This window comes from Etheostoma spectabile, chromosome 23 (genome assembly GCF_008692095.1).
Source record: "Etheostoma spectabile isolate EspeVRDwgs_2016 chromosome 23, UIUC_Espe_1.0, whole genome shotgun sequence".
NCBI classification, from domain to species: Eukaryota; Metazoa; Chordata; class Actinopteri; order Perciformes; family Percidae; genus Etheostoma; species Etheostoma spectabile.
In genome coordinates, this window is record NC_045755.1 from 3,391,910 (window position 1) to 3,407,101 (window position 15,192).

Here is a 15,192-nt window from a genome sequence, read left to right on the forward strand (position 1 = left end):
TTTCCTGAGCCACATTAACCAGCTCTGACTGGGGATCCCGAGGCATTCCCAGGCCAGGTTGGAGATATAATCCCTCCAACTAGTCCTGGGTCTTCCCCGAGGCCTCCTCCCAGCTGGACGTACCTGGAACACCTCCCTAAGGAGGTGCCCAGGAAGCATCCTCACCAGATGCCCAAACCACCTCATCTGGCTCCTTTCAACGCAAAGGTGCTGCTGCTCTACTCCGAGCTCCTCATGGATGACTGTGCTTCTCACCCTATCTCTAAGGGAGACGCCAGCCACCCTCCTGAGGAAACCCATTTTGGCCACTTGTACCCATGATCTTGTTCTTTCGGTTGTGACTCAGCCTCCATGACCATAGGTGAGGGTAGGAACAAAAACTGACCAGTAGATCGAGAGCTTTGCCTTCTGGCTCAGCTCACTTTTCGTCACAATGGTGCAATAAATTGAATGTAATACCGCACCCGCTGCTCTGATTCTCTGACCAATCTCCTGTTCCATTGTCCCAAGGTATTTAAACTTTTCACTTGGGGAAAGAACTCATTCCCTACCTGAAGAAGTCACTCCATTGGTTTTCTGCTGAGAACCATTGCCTCAGATGTAAAGGTGCTGATCCTCATCCCAGCCGCTTCACACTCGGCTGCAAACCGATCCAGTGAGTGCTGAAGGTCACAGGCCGATGAAGCCATTAGGACCACATCATCTACAAAAAAGCAGCTCACCAAACTGCAACCCTCGACTACGCCTTGATATCCTGTTCCTAAATACTACAAACAGGATTGGTGACAAAATGCAGCCCTGGCAGAGGCCAACCCTCACCTGAAACAAGTCTGACTTACTGCAAAGAACCCAGACACAGCTCTTGCTTTAATCGTTCAAAGATTGGATGGCCCTGAGAAGGGACTCCCTCACCCCATACTCCTGCAGCGCCTCCCACAGTATCTCCCGGAGGACCCGGTAATAATGGGAAAGATGGGCATACTTCCAGGCTCCCTCAAGGATCCTTGCGAGAGTGAAGATCTGATACGTTGTTCCACGACCAGGACAGAATCCGCATTGTTCCTCTTCAACCCAAGGTTCAACTATCGGCCAAACCCTCCTTTCCAGCAGCTTTGTAGTAGACTTTACCAGGGAGGCTGAGAATTGTGATACCCCTGTAATTGGCACACACCCTCTGGTCCCCCAGGGGAACCACCACAGTCTGCCACTTTTTAGGCACTGTCCCAGACTTCCACGCAGTGTTGAAGAGGCGTGTCAACCAAGACAGCCCCTCCACACCCAGAGCTTTCAGCATTTCTGGACGGATTTCATCAATCCCTGGGGCTTTGCAACTGTGGAGTTGTGGAGTTGCTACCTGTTTGGGCTTACCAGGCCAGTCCAGAGTCTTCGCCCACCCCCTGACCCAACTCACCACCAGATGGTGATCCGTTGACAGCTCTGCTCCTCTCTTCATTCGATTGACCAAAAACATACGGCCTCAGATAAGATTATAAAATCAATCATTGAATTTCAGCCTAGGGTGCTCTGGTACCAAGTACACTTATGAGCATCCCTATGTTCAAACATGGTGTTTGTTATGGACAATCCATGACTAGCACAGAAGTCCAACAAAAGACAGCCACTCTGGTTTAGATCAGGGAGGCCATTCCTCCCAATCACGCCTCTCCATGTGTCTCCATCATCGCCCACGTGTGTCCCCCAGTAGAACTATGGAGTCCCCCCCCCTGGAGCTTCACATAGGACTCCATTTAAAGTCTCCAAGAAGGTCCAATACTCTGAACTCTTATTTGGTGCATATGCACAAACAGTCAGTTCCCCCCCCCCCCCCCCCCCCCCACACCCCCCCCCCCGCACGCGTAGGGAGGTGAACCTCTCATCCTTCGGGTAAAGTCCAATGTAGCGGCGCTCAGCCGGGGGCTTGTGAGTATCCCCACACCCGCCCGGCGCCTCACACCCTGGGCAATTCTGGAGTAGTAAAGAGTCCAACCCTTATCCAGGACTATGGTTCCAGAACCGAGACTATTCGTAGAGGTAAGCCCCACCAGATCAAACTGGTAGCGCTCCTCCTACCGGACAAGTTCCGGCTCCTTCCTCCACAGAGAGGTGACATTCCATATCCCCAGAGCCAGTCTCTGCCACCTGGGTCTGGTCCTTCGAGGCCCCTGACCTTCACTGCCATCCATGTGGCAGATCACCCTACCCCAGCGATTCCTCCCACAAGTGGTGGGCCCATGGGATGGAGCATACACATGTTCTTGTAAAAAAAAAAAAATAGAAACCCGGTTAGGTGTACACATTGCCGAGGCTTTAGGTTTCCCCAGCAGAAACCTTACCCCTCACCCCACTTACAGAAACTAGGTTTCTTATTTAGGTGACCTTCAAGAAATCAAGCTACCACTATAATCCGACAATAACTTGTTTACGTACAGTTAATTCAAACTGAACGAGTGGGATGTGACCCAGGTCTCTGCTATGGTAAACAAGGGTTTACTATGTGTGCTGATGGGGTCTCAGAGGATTTATTTCTATATGTAACTGATCTGTTCCTCCTCAAGCTATAATTCTTGGTGTAATTCAATACAGACCACAACAGCTTTGTTGTCCTTTTGTTGTTTTTTTCAGTTATGGCAGCATGTAAACCAGGCCGATCAGATAGAGCATGTTCGCAGGTTACAAAACGCTAGGCGCACACACTGCTTTTTTTGTTGAAGACGCCACGATCAGACAGAGTGATGCCAGTCGCTTCTCTCTGGAATCCTTGTTAGGAAACAACTGCATCACCCATCGTCAGCCAACCGTTATTTTGCTGTGAAGTTAAATGACAATGTGCGATTTTTCCACTCCTGACTTCTATTGCTAGTTTTTTCAACTTGAGATAGACATAACATAGACAGAATCAGTTGTTGTTACCGCCAATGCGGCTGGCTTACAGCTATGCTTGAACAAGCGTAAAGACATGGCCATAAAAATGGCAGCAAATATTATTACCATTATTATTATTATCATTATATTAAAGCATGCTCATTTAGACCTATAAGTAATGTTGATAGGCTAATGAACACTTAGACTGCGTAGACTATGTTTTGCGGGCCTCGGGGAAGACCCAGGACTAGGTGGAGAGAATATATCTCCAGCCTGGCCAGGGAACGCCCGGGATCCCCCAGTCGGAGCTGGTTGATGTGGCTCGGGAAAGGGAAGTTTGGGGTTCCCTGCTGGAGCTGCTGCCCCCGCGACCTGTTACCAGATAAGCTGATGAAGATGGATGGATGGAACTATGTTTTGGGGATCAATTCAGATTTCTTAAAATTTTGAAGATTTCCTACCAAAAATGGCTCTTTTGGTAGGAAAGGTTGCTGAACCATGCGGTAGTGTATTCCTGGCTGGCTAACTAGTTTGCAGCTACAGTAGCTAGCTAACTAATGTACAGCAGTTTACCAACTATCCTCAAGCTGCTCAATTAACTCTGCCAGTGGATATCATGGCCCTCTCACAGACCCTGAGGCGCACAATGTCTATTGAGGTCTTGAAATGTTTGTGTGAACGTAAAATAGTAAAAAAACAAGAGTGTCGTCCAAGAAGCTTTATTTTTTCAATAAATATTCAGTGAGCTCCGAAATCACAAGGATGCTGTGGGAGTAAAAGACAAGTTAATAAACTCGAACTCTTATCAAAGCACCTCTTCAGATTGTATTAATGGCTTGGATGTTTGGGTTAGATGTACTCAGCTGGGTATTACTGTGTGTGCTTAACATATTGTGTTATGAACAGCCAAGAGGAAAGTCTTTCTGCTCTGCCCAACCTGCTTTGAGTATTTGTGTAGGTGTTTTCCTTATTGTGCTTTGGAGAAATGGTTGATGGTCCATGTCAGTCAGCATCTGCAGCCAATTAAAGCACGTACAACAGTCCATTTCTGTTGGATAGATATCCGTCTGTTAGGGCACTGAAAAACCAGACCAACCAACCAACCAACCAAACCAGAACTATAGGAAGAAGAAGACATGAAAGGTGTTTTTGCTCAGAGTAAAAGCAAAGCTTGCCGCACAGAAGAAAGTAGCAGTTTAAAGTATTTAACTGTTTTGTAATTACAAACCAACGTGTCCTCCATACTAAACAACAAAATATACAGTCTATTATTCTCCTTTAATGGTCCATGACAGCGTTTTCACATCTGATATTGCTCAAGGATAGGGCGCCATGGGTAAGCTTTGTGACTCGCAAGACCTTTTACTGGCGTTCACTAACGTGTTGAGGGAAATATTGGAGTTGAATTGTGGAAAAGAACTTGAACGGTAGAGTTTCCCCAAGTGTGATAGTGCCAGAGTTTGGAAATGTACTTTTTACATCCTGCTGTACATATGCATCTTGTTCCATTTGAAACCAATGATGAAATGTCATACTCACCACTGGATTTGTCAGTTACTGCTGAACAAAGGTAGAAAAACAGATACTTAATTTGATTTTTTAAGCAATTTTTTTGGCCTTTAATTGGTGTTCATTCCATTAAGCAGACCAAAAAGGGGCTAGAGAGAGAGAGAGAGCTAAACAACATGCATCAAAGGTCACTAACCAGAACTGAAGTTGGAAAGTTGTGACTTACTTGGTCTGCACTTTAGCCCATAGTCCCCCAGAAGGCAACCTTTCATTTTCTATTAAAACGCAGATGATATAAGACAGCCAATTCAATGACTGACCAGTGCATATACTGTGTTAAGACAAAGACCTTAAGTTACACATCTCTACTTTTTTGTTATTATTATTATTTTTTTTACTTAACCCCAACCTTCTTCTCCCCTTACTGCATTCTTGTGTGTGTGACAGTAATCCGTGGCCTGGAGCTGAAAAGGAAGGAAGGGGGAGATGTGCAAAGGAGAAACAAAGGAAGGGAGGAAGAAGCATCAAGATGGAGGTGGAAAAGGGAATGATACATGCAAAGAAGGGAGATGGGGCACAAGGTAAGTGATGAGAGGAGAAAAAGAGAGGTAGGGAAAAAGAAAAGGGAAACATAAAAAACAAGGAAAACATGAGAAAAGGAGAGAGAGAGAGAGAGAGAGAGAGAGAGAGAGAGAGAAGTGAGAGATAAAGGAGCTTTTACTCCTGTCTGGATCAAATTTCTACCCAGTTTGATGGGTCATCGCTCACCTTTTTAGCCCCACGTTGTCTCACACACACACACACACACACACAAGAAACACAAGAAACATGCACACTGACAGTCCATTGTTAAATAAGAAACTTAGGTGACCCATACAAACACACAAAAAAGGAAGAAGAAATTATGAAGATTTTAAAACAAGCTCCAGGAATATTTTTTTAAATTTCAGAAGTGGAAAAAAGCCCTCAATGGACTAATTAAAGGAAAACTGGAAGGATTAAAACCCATGTATACAATATGAAAGGGCTGCTCAGTAGAAGTTTTCCCAGCGTAACGTTTGTGACTTTTCCCTCGGGGCCTCTCCATTCCTTGGCTCAGTTGTTGGCTCAGTCTCATATTTACACTCTTCCAACACACACACTTTCACTCAAACAACGCCTTTATGTACCTATCTTGATATTTTCTTTTGCTAACACACACATGCTCTCTCTAATACATTTAATCTGTGAGCAAAAAACGCACTCTTGCTTCACATTGATCTCATGAAATGGTGTATGTATGACATGCCAATTCATATGCCAGTATTGGCGTGTTATTAAGAAGCATACTCGCTTTTTAGCTTGTTTATCAACGCCGTTTGGGCTCCATTGATCTACATTACCTTGCAATAGAATGTGAATTTACTCTGTAACAAGAAGTATAAAAGGGCGGAAATCCGCATAGGGAAGTTAGTCAGGTTGGTGGATGGGTTAAACACAGGACTTTCTCATAGGAGGCCGGGGATTGTGTCCCGCGTGTCACGTTTCCTAACCTCAACTGTCGCTTTCTTCTCGCAATAACACGCCAAGTGCCATGTATGTTTACGCCCACTGACATACGCTCACACATCTCAAAATGTGTACAGATAACATGCCATTTGGCTTAAGAAAGTGGGCGTGTATGTTTCCGCAAAGTCATGATGTCATGTTGGTTGCGCACACACAGCATCTCATCAAAGGCTGACAATCTGCTGTTGTTCACCGTGTAGTGACCACAAACAAAAACCCACACATACACACACGCAAGTACTCAAAAACAAAGCTTTTAGCACACAGTGACATTCACACATGAATATATCCAAACACATCCATGGGCACCCACTCATATGATTGTCTCAGAGGGATTTTCCACCGCTGTAGGGCTTGTCTGTTTGTACACAGTGTCTCTGCTCTCTCTTCCTGGAACATACTACGCTCACATTGTGTTTGCATTCAGTCTGTTTTGGGCAATTTTTTTTTTAGCACACAATTAAATATAACATAATTTCAGTCTGTTATTGAGACCTCTAGCCTTCACTATAAAACGTTCCCTTCAGGAAAAATTCATTTCTGAAAGTGCCTTATTTATCAAATTCCTCGTCCTCAAACCCCCGACCAACGGGGTGGTAAAGCGCAGCGAGGCACATTTCTGAGAACCAAAACAATGCAGCAATTAATGGCTACTGAACACAGCGTCAGATGGTTTTAATAAACGTGTATAAATTGCTTTCAACACAGAACAAACAAAAGACAGAAATACTCTTGCAACATAAAGTATTTCACTCTGTATCTGCTGCAGATGTTTGTCAACTCATTGAGTGATTTTGTCAGTACAGTATGAGATTAAGAATATCACCAGGAGCGCCTCGTCTACAAGTTCTCTAGAAAAAATATCCTCCTTTGCAATGACCGTTGAATGCAACATCAGGCTGTTCTTTTCATATTTAACTGCCATATGTAACTGAATGCGTAGGAATAAAGTTTATTCAGAGTAGCCACCAAAGATTGTTAAAAAACATTGAATATAGCATTAAGCGAGGCATAGTCTGGATCAATGGAAGTACATTTCCATGTCCGCTTTTTGTGTGTGTTGCCACACGCTGTAAAGGGCAAGATTTTCAAAGAATACTGTAGGTTTACAGCAAATGACGTGTAACCATGTATCCAGCTAATTTAAATAGCTTATACTGAATTGTGTGAACAGTTAACTTCGTTTAATATTGTTTTTGGCATTTTTCTTATGCAGGGTGCAAATGTTCCACCCAATACCATTTTGCAGAGCCACCGTCTCTGCGTCCGGAGCTTAGCACCGCCCAAGACAATTGTGATTGGTTGAAAGAAATGCAAACAACCCAGAGCATTTTTTCCTGCTATCCTACAATGTATAAGTTCAGAGGAAATGTTGAAAAGATTTAAAAGATACATAGATTTGGAGACTTCAGAGACGTTTTTCCTAAGACTCAGTTCAAATGACAGCTCATCTAGATAAGTGACAGCTGCTGCCGGAGGCACAAACTTGTCCAGTTGAGTCAAGTTGAGTATCACAGCTCAAGAAAAGTGAGGATTGGCTTTGTCTCAATTACCATCATCCCTCCCTCTTTCTTTCTCTCATTTACATACAGACATACACACAGACCATCTGTTGTCAGGGCAAGTCCAATGCCACGCATCGCTAACCTAAAGCGTGGGACCATGTAGCGGGACTTGGAAACGAGAGAGGACAGAAAAAGGAAAAGGTGGAAAGAGAGGAGGCGAGGAGGAGAGAGAAAATAGAGGAGAAGGCAGGTGGAGAAATGAGGTGGAGGGAATGAGGAGGGTAATTTAAGGCCACAGGTTTAGTTTACCTGCCCTGGCAGCCAGACGGCAGGAGAACTGCTGCCTTAGATCACTCTGTCAGATAGGAGAGAGGGAAGCGAAAAAAGAGTGCGCATGCGCTTGTGCGCGTGCGTGTGTGTACAAGAGCACCAGAGAGTTGTCGGGTTAGATTGCCCAGTCCGATAAGTCAGCAGTTCCCATATGGGAGTAGGAAGGTAACTGGTAACACTAGAATAAGTGGTCCTCCTGGAATAAATAAAGGCTTCTCTTCAATGAAAGGGGAAGGGGAATTTGGAAGGCAAGTGAAACGTTTATAGAACTTTGGTGGAAGCTGAGTGAGCCTCTAGTTTTAATGGTTTGGAGTAACAAGCATTAATATATTTAAACAAAATCAGATCAACTTGAAAAGATTAATACTGTTACAGAGGAAGGTTAGTTTCATACAGACAACAAGGACGATATCGGCAGCACGTGTGAACATATGAATGGGATTAAATAAAGAAGGCTCTGCCAGACTTTCCAAATTTTATCTGGCTGATTGGATCAATAGAAAGAGGCATTACTGGGATTTGTGACACTTAGGAAAATGTATCCCTCCACCCAATTCTCCAAATGCCTTTTTTCTTACAAAATGATGTCCCATCTGGAGCTGTCCCACCCAACATCCTGCTTTAATAAACACACGCTTTGGTCCATATGGGAGCTTCTTCTTAACAGCAGCCAGTTCCTGTCATTTTTTGGAAATTATGCTGCCATATATTATGGATAACGAGAACAGAAAAGGTACTTTGCATGTCTATAACGTGGGACAGGTGCGTTGTAGGATGACAAATAGTACAATGCAGATGTGAAATAATGCTCTTCCCAAACACTTTTCTATAATTATCCATAATATATGCTGCTAAGAAACTCCCACACGCTGTCTAACTTGCAAAGATAAATGTTATAGTTAGCAATGTATAGGTGCTAGACCCTCCACAGGCAAAATAATTGAAAAAAAATACTTTTCATATTTTTTATTTGCATTTGTTATACAAAGAGCTTCATCCCTCTGTTATAGATTTCAAATATTAAGTTTGTGTTGACTTTGGACAAAAGAGGTAGTGTTTTTACTACAGCTGCTGTCGTAAAGGTTTTTTTTCTTGTTTTCTTTACGTTGCTGTATTGCCCACTGAATATAACTTATGCTCGGACAGAAAATCATTTACAATTTACATTAAGAGAATAAGTTAGAGATGCATCGTTGCATGTGGTAACTTGTATTGCCTGAATGTATTGTGAGCTAAACCAGGTATCACTGTTACTGTGCCACGAGCCAAAGCATTAAGAGTAGTTTTTAGCAACTAACGTAATAATAACATTTCATGAAACTCGCTTTAGGACGCCTTACACAGGTACAAGGGGACAAAGGACAAGAAAACAGTACGCCAACACAAACACGGAATAAAAGGAATTAAACGGCTGCGCTAAATGGAATCGGGATGTCATTTAATGTAGGTTACTGACGTACAAACTCATTGCGCATTAAGTTATTTCATGAATAAAATAGACATATTACATACCTGAGGGCCAATTCAGGATGGGTTATGAATCATTTATAATCCCGTAATTGTCTCCATCTGTTGAAAGCCTGACCGAGTGTGACCAGGATCAGCCATAGCTAAAGCAGATAAGTTCTAAAATAACATTAGAATACTATTAGGCCTATATACGAAATCTCCTGCTACCTTTTAACTGGCTGGATACTTACTAACACGCGCTTCTCCGGTGTTACAAAGAAATTTGTGAACCATTAGAATGTGTGCTTCAATGATTTGCGCCATACCTACCGCAAATCATTCTGGGACTTTGTTCTTTTCACTGTTAGTTTCATCTGCTGTTACAGGTCATTTATGATCATTGAATGAAAAATTACACCGTTTCAGAACATTATTTATCTAAAGTAGTGGAAATGTAAATGAATGTTGTGTCATTTTGTCTTATTTCATGTGAGGCACGTGATTGGTACAGACAAACAGTCACCTCCTACAACAGATTGCTTCTCAGTATGTAACACCATTTTCCTGAGGAAGGTCTAGTCCTGAAACCTTGCTGAGTATTAAATGAATCTTTGCAAGTTAGACGGTGTGCGGGAGTTAAGGATCAAAAAGAAAAGTGTGTGGGAAAAGCATTGAGTTTCATCGTATTAATTGGTCGCTTGATTCCACTTATTGTTTTACTTTGGGAGAACAGCTGCCGTCTTTTTGTAAGAAAATGTCATTTGAAGATGATGGGTGGAGGGATGGGATGGTGGCATCATTGGTCAGAAATGTTACCACAAGTATGGTCTTGTAAGGTTTGCTTACTTTCTTTCAGTAGCACTGTGTCTGGTGTCAGAAGTGCACACACATGTCAAAAGACTAAATTAACTGCATGTTAAGATCCCAGAAGAGATATTTGTGTTTCATTCGCTAACACATTTACTGTGTGGATATTGGAGGACTTATGCTGTTATACCGGGCTTTAGTTTCTCTCAACACATTAACCTGATATGAGGAAACAAAGTCATGTTTCACTGCATGGCTGCTTCCCATATTTAACAGTCAGAATCGAGGCTGATTTCAGAAAGCAAACGCCCTCATTTGTCTCATGTTTTGACGTTCGGTGGTTATATTTTTAAGTGAAGGGCCATGGCACGACTTGTAGTTTTCTCTCGTGAGTGTAGGAAAAGTTTACTCTCCAGGGCCAAAACTGACAAAGTGCAGCCTGGGAAAATGCAGCAAATCAAAATATTACTACTGTGGATTTGTGCTTGATATATTGTGGATAAATCTAATACATAAAGACGTTGTAAATGTTTCACTTAGGCTTAACTAGAGTAAATATTTGTTTTGTTATGTTTTTTTTTCGAGTTGTCCCACCGTCCGTCCCATTCTTATTCTTACGCGATATCTCAGGAACGCCTTGAGGGAATTTCTTTCCAATTTGGCACGAACATGCACCTGATCTTCTATTCTGCTGGATTGAAGATGAGTGTAAAGCATTCTGCGTTTTAGAAATTTAAAGCTTTTTTGCAGCAACATCCATATTTAAAGCGTTGTCTGCTGTCATGGCTAACTTTGTGTTCTATCAGAATCAGCTTAAGTGGCCTAGCATGTGAACACACACAAGGAGTTTTGATAAATAGATCCAGTGTGTATTTTATAGTGCGTTCCATTTGCACTCGGAAGTCAGAATTTCCAAAGTCTCCTAAGTCTCCTAACTTTGGATTTTCAAACTTGAAACTCGAACAACCTTGAAGTACCCCAAGCTCAAGATTCAGCATGGCTGCTCCATGCATCAACAGTTCAACTTACCCATTCAACTGGAAAAAAACAAAGTCATATAACCATTCCAATGACTTTGAAGCTGTTCAATTAAGGTAAATTAAGCTAAAAAAACATCCCTCTCGCTCTGCTTTTTTTCATCAAATCACACCCTGCCTGACTGGTTGCCAAATCTAATTTAACCTGAAGCCGGGATAGAGAAAATATGACTTCTCAAATACTGACCCACCAGTTGAATGCATTTTAGTTCAGTAGGAACACAGAGGCAATATTGAATTTAATTTCCTGAAATGCAACGATTTTGGAAGTAGCATTGATTGACTTCAGTCAGACCGATCCTTAACACAGTCTGTGGGATCCACAACATTAATATGAATCCTAAAGTCACACTGTTGACAGTGAAATACAGTGATACAAATTGAATTAGGGGAACGTCTTCATTGCCGTTTGCATTGTGGTGTTTCAGTTTTATTCAATTCAAAATGTTAGAATGTTGTGACAATTGAGAAATTGAGTAGTGCTGTCAGCTAACGCAAACCCATTTTAATGCCGTGAGTTTTTTTATTGCAAGATTAACGTTCAGTTTTTACAATTTTACGATTGAAATAGAACATTCGTAACCCAGCAATCTCACACACACTCAAGCACGCACGCACGCACGCACACACACACACACATACACACGCACACACACACACCTGCTCTAAAGAGAAAAAAACTGGCTGGTAAAACATGCAGGAAACTTACTGGTTACTGGACAGAAGCTAAATGGCTTTGTATTTTGGTCACCTTTAATTACAATAAAAATTGTTGCAAAATAATGTCGCTTTTGGGTGGAAATATTGTATGTCCAAAATCCTTGTTCTTCAGGAATGAAAAAAGGTTAATCTGAAAATGCTGTATATATTGAGTTTAGTCTATGTCCATGATGTTCCACTTCCGGTTTTGCTCTTTTGCAGACAACATTCTGCCAGATTACACTCATTTAGGCCGGATATTCTTGGGCTCAATTTGTGTTGGCATTCTAAACTCTAGACTAGACCATCTGTCTAATAACTGTCTCACAACTAAAACTACTTTAACGTACAAACACAGGGAAGTTCCTTCAAGAGGCTATTTTGCAGAGGCTTTATCGCTTAGCGCCACCCAAGACAATTGTGATTGGTTTAAAGAAATGCCAATAAACCAGAGCATGTTTTTCTCCCATCCCGGAATGCTGTGTGGACTAGCCAGACCTTCCTCCACAGCGCTGTGTGAAACTCCATTGAGTTATTTACCTCTGACAAAGTCAGACAAAATTGCCTCGTCACTGTTTAAATATGTGTAAAACCCACAGACAGACGTAAAGGGTGACCAAAAGCATTGATTTATGAAAAAAAAAGTATGACGAAATATGGAGATACAAGGTTATTTGCCTGACAGTGACAAAATAATTTAAGAAACATTATTCAACAGAATCGTAGAATATAATCTACATATAAAAATGCCAAAATTACACAACTATTAACAGGTGCTTTCATTGTCATTTTTTGTATTTACACTGTTTCTTGTTTATTAGTCTGATATTTATATTCAGTCGAGTTGAACACAACATCCATGGTAGCAGAGTTTGCCTGAACTTAAGGAAGCACAGACCTTTAAAACCATCCTGCATTAACTGCATTGGTGTTTTCTATCACCACAACTGCATAGCAGCATGCTTTCATACCATGACACTATGTCTCATTAAGGCAACAGGTCACAAAGTGCATGCTGAGACCAGGGGAAACATACAATGGAGAGGAAAAGGGTGTTGCCTGTGAAGAATTACGTGGGAATTGAGAGTGACAAAACAGTAGGTAATCAACAGAAGAGGTAAATTCAGACAGGAAGGGTGTAATGTATGAGGACAAAGTATGTTGTGTAGCCTCTGCCCTGGGAAAGCAGGGAGGGATTTATTTATTTATTCAGTTATTTGCATCCTCAACCACCAACTTGATGTGTTTCTTTTACTCTTTACACTAAGCTGCAATGTGCAGGACAGCAGTCCTCACTTAGCCTGGAAATCCAGACCCAAATCCAAAAGATTAAGTGTCTGGCATTGAGTAATGAAAGTCGCCCATCTCGAGGGGCGGCACCAAGCGTGCATTTGAAAATCTCACTGCACTCAACTGGATAAGACTACGACCAATCACAACAACACAAAGGGTGATGCATACAGAACATCATACGTTTAGCTACCAGCGGAGCTAACCTGTTTAGCTCGCCTCTGGTACGCCTGTATCAGATACACCGATGTGATTGGTGCAGCTCGCCTCTGGCCCGCCTATATCAGATACACCAATGTGATTGGTGCAGCTCGGCTACAAGGGCATAGTTAATGCGCAGCATTACTCAATGCCAAAGTAACTCAGACTGTGCTCTCGCGAGAACGCTGGATTTCCAGGGTAGTCCTCACTGGCTGCTGGGTTGCTTTTTGCCTCGACCTCTGACCCCAAAACTAATAAAACTAAAACTAAAATGAATTCTATTTTTATGGTAAAATAAAGCGCTGTAACAGGAACCGTCAATAGTGCAATAAGATCCGGGCAGTAGTTGCTGGTTGTATTGAGCCCCTACAGAGCTCTGGGACACCGGTTACCAGCAGCTTTATTTGTATTGCACAATTCAGCAACAGTGCAATTTAAAGTGCTTTATATATGTGTAGGTAAAAACTTTACCAAGTTGAAGTTATACGAGAATAAAAGTCATAATATTGTAAAGAAAGGAACAATTATTTAAAGAAAGGTAGCATCAGAACGAAAGGTCTTTAGGGTTGCAGCGGACCGGCAGTTTTCTGGGAGTTTGTTCCAGATATGTGTTGCAGAAAAGGTGAACACTGCTTCTCCCTGTTAAATTCTGACTCTGGGGACAGAAAGCAGACCTGTCGCAGACCATCTGAGAGGTCTGGATGATTTGTGGATTCTGGATGATGTTTAATGCTTTGTAAATCAACAGAAGTATTTTAAAATCAATTGTTTGAGGCACAGGAAGCCAGTGTAAAGACTTCAGAACTGGAGTGATGTGAACCACTCCTTGGTCTTAGTGAGGACTCGGGCTGTAGTGTTTAACCGCCAATAGGTGACTGTGAGCCGGCTACAGGCACCGCCAGTTGACGGCTCTTTCAGGGGCCACGGTAGCTGAATTTAGCCAGAAAAAGTTAAGTTTAGGCACTAAAACGACTAGTTAAGTTTAGAAAATACTGTTTTTTGGATTAAAACACTCCCAATGAACAAACGTGCATTTCCTGGGTAAAAGTATTTGTTTTTTGCCGCAAAGTGAACTCCGCTCTCCGGCTTGAAAGAGACCACGTTATTTAATTTCAAATGTATTTCATTTTGAGATTGTTTTCCATTGGCTATTGAAGTTCATAGAAAAGTGTTTTGGCATCAATGGTATTGAAATGGGGAGTTCATTCTTGTGTTTCTTGCAGTCCCTTAACGTCCCTTAAAAGGACTACAGGTCTTGCACAGTGACAGCAAAACAGCTTTGCATGAACTACACTTGTTCATGAAGCACCTGTCAGTTGTGTCCCATTGACATGCACGTCACCTCAGGGTGAGTGATGCTGGCCCTCTGTGGTCTGTTGCCGGGTGTGGCTGGGTGGGACGTCACCCTGAGGGGAGCGTGACAGTGTCATTGCCGCAATTGTGTTCAAAAAATCCTTTAATTACTTTGCTCATTTAACATTTGTCAGTTAAGCGTAGTGAGAAAAACGTGTTAGCAACAGAAAAATAATCTATAATAAAACTCTATAATATAAATCAAAATAAATTGGTTCTCTTATGTGTCAAAAAGCTTCAACGCCTGTCGGTGGATGTTCCCAACGCCGGTGTTGACTGACATCTAAGACGGGGCTTCTCAGAGTCCCGACCAAGGTCCGCATCGGCACAGAATGGCAAGTCTATCGGCTGCAGATCCACTCTCGCTGCGTCCGTGATTGTGATTGGTTTAACCCTTGTGTTGTCTTCCCGTCAAAATTGAAAATCAACACTTTTGTTACGCTTTTTATCTTTGTTTTTAACTTTTTTTTTTACATTTTTGTCCCTTATTGCAATGCAATTATTCAACGTTTGTTACTCTGTTTGACGTTTTCAAACGTTTTAGACGTTTTTCAGAGGTAACACTAACTTATTTACTTTAGTTTTACAGTTAATTTTGGAAT

The 15,192-nt window shown here is 42.1% G+C and overlaps 2 long non-coding RNA genes across 2 annotated transcripts in view; one reads left to right on the forward strand and one right to left on the reverse strand.

The window, feature by feature from the left end:
* LOC116672826 (uncharacterized) overlaps positions 1 to 13,910 on the reverse strand; it is a 14,366-nt gene extending 456 nt beyond the window's left edge. Inside the window, exons 1-2 of the long non-coding RNA XR_004327645.1 lie at positions 13,901 to 13,910; positions 12,689 to 12,693 (exon numbers count right to left, since the gene is read on the reverse strand). This is a non-coding gene — a long non-coding RNA (uncharacterized LOC116672826). The remainder of the gene's footprint in view (positions 1 to 12,688; positions 12,694 to 13,900) is intronic.
* The window catches only part of LOC116672817 (uncharacterized), a 20,286-nt gene continuing 10,864 nt past the window's right edge, over positions 5,771 to 15,192 (forward strand). Inside the window, exons 1-2 of the long non-coding RNA XR_004327635.1 lie at positions 5,771 to 6,061; positions 9,826 to 9,830. This is a non-coding gene — a long non-coding RNA (uncharacterized LOC116672817). The remainder of the gene's footprint in view (positions 6,062 to 9,825; positions 9,831 to 15,192) is intronic.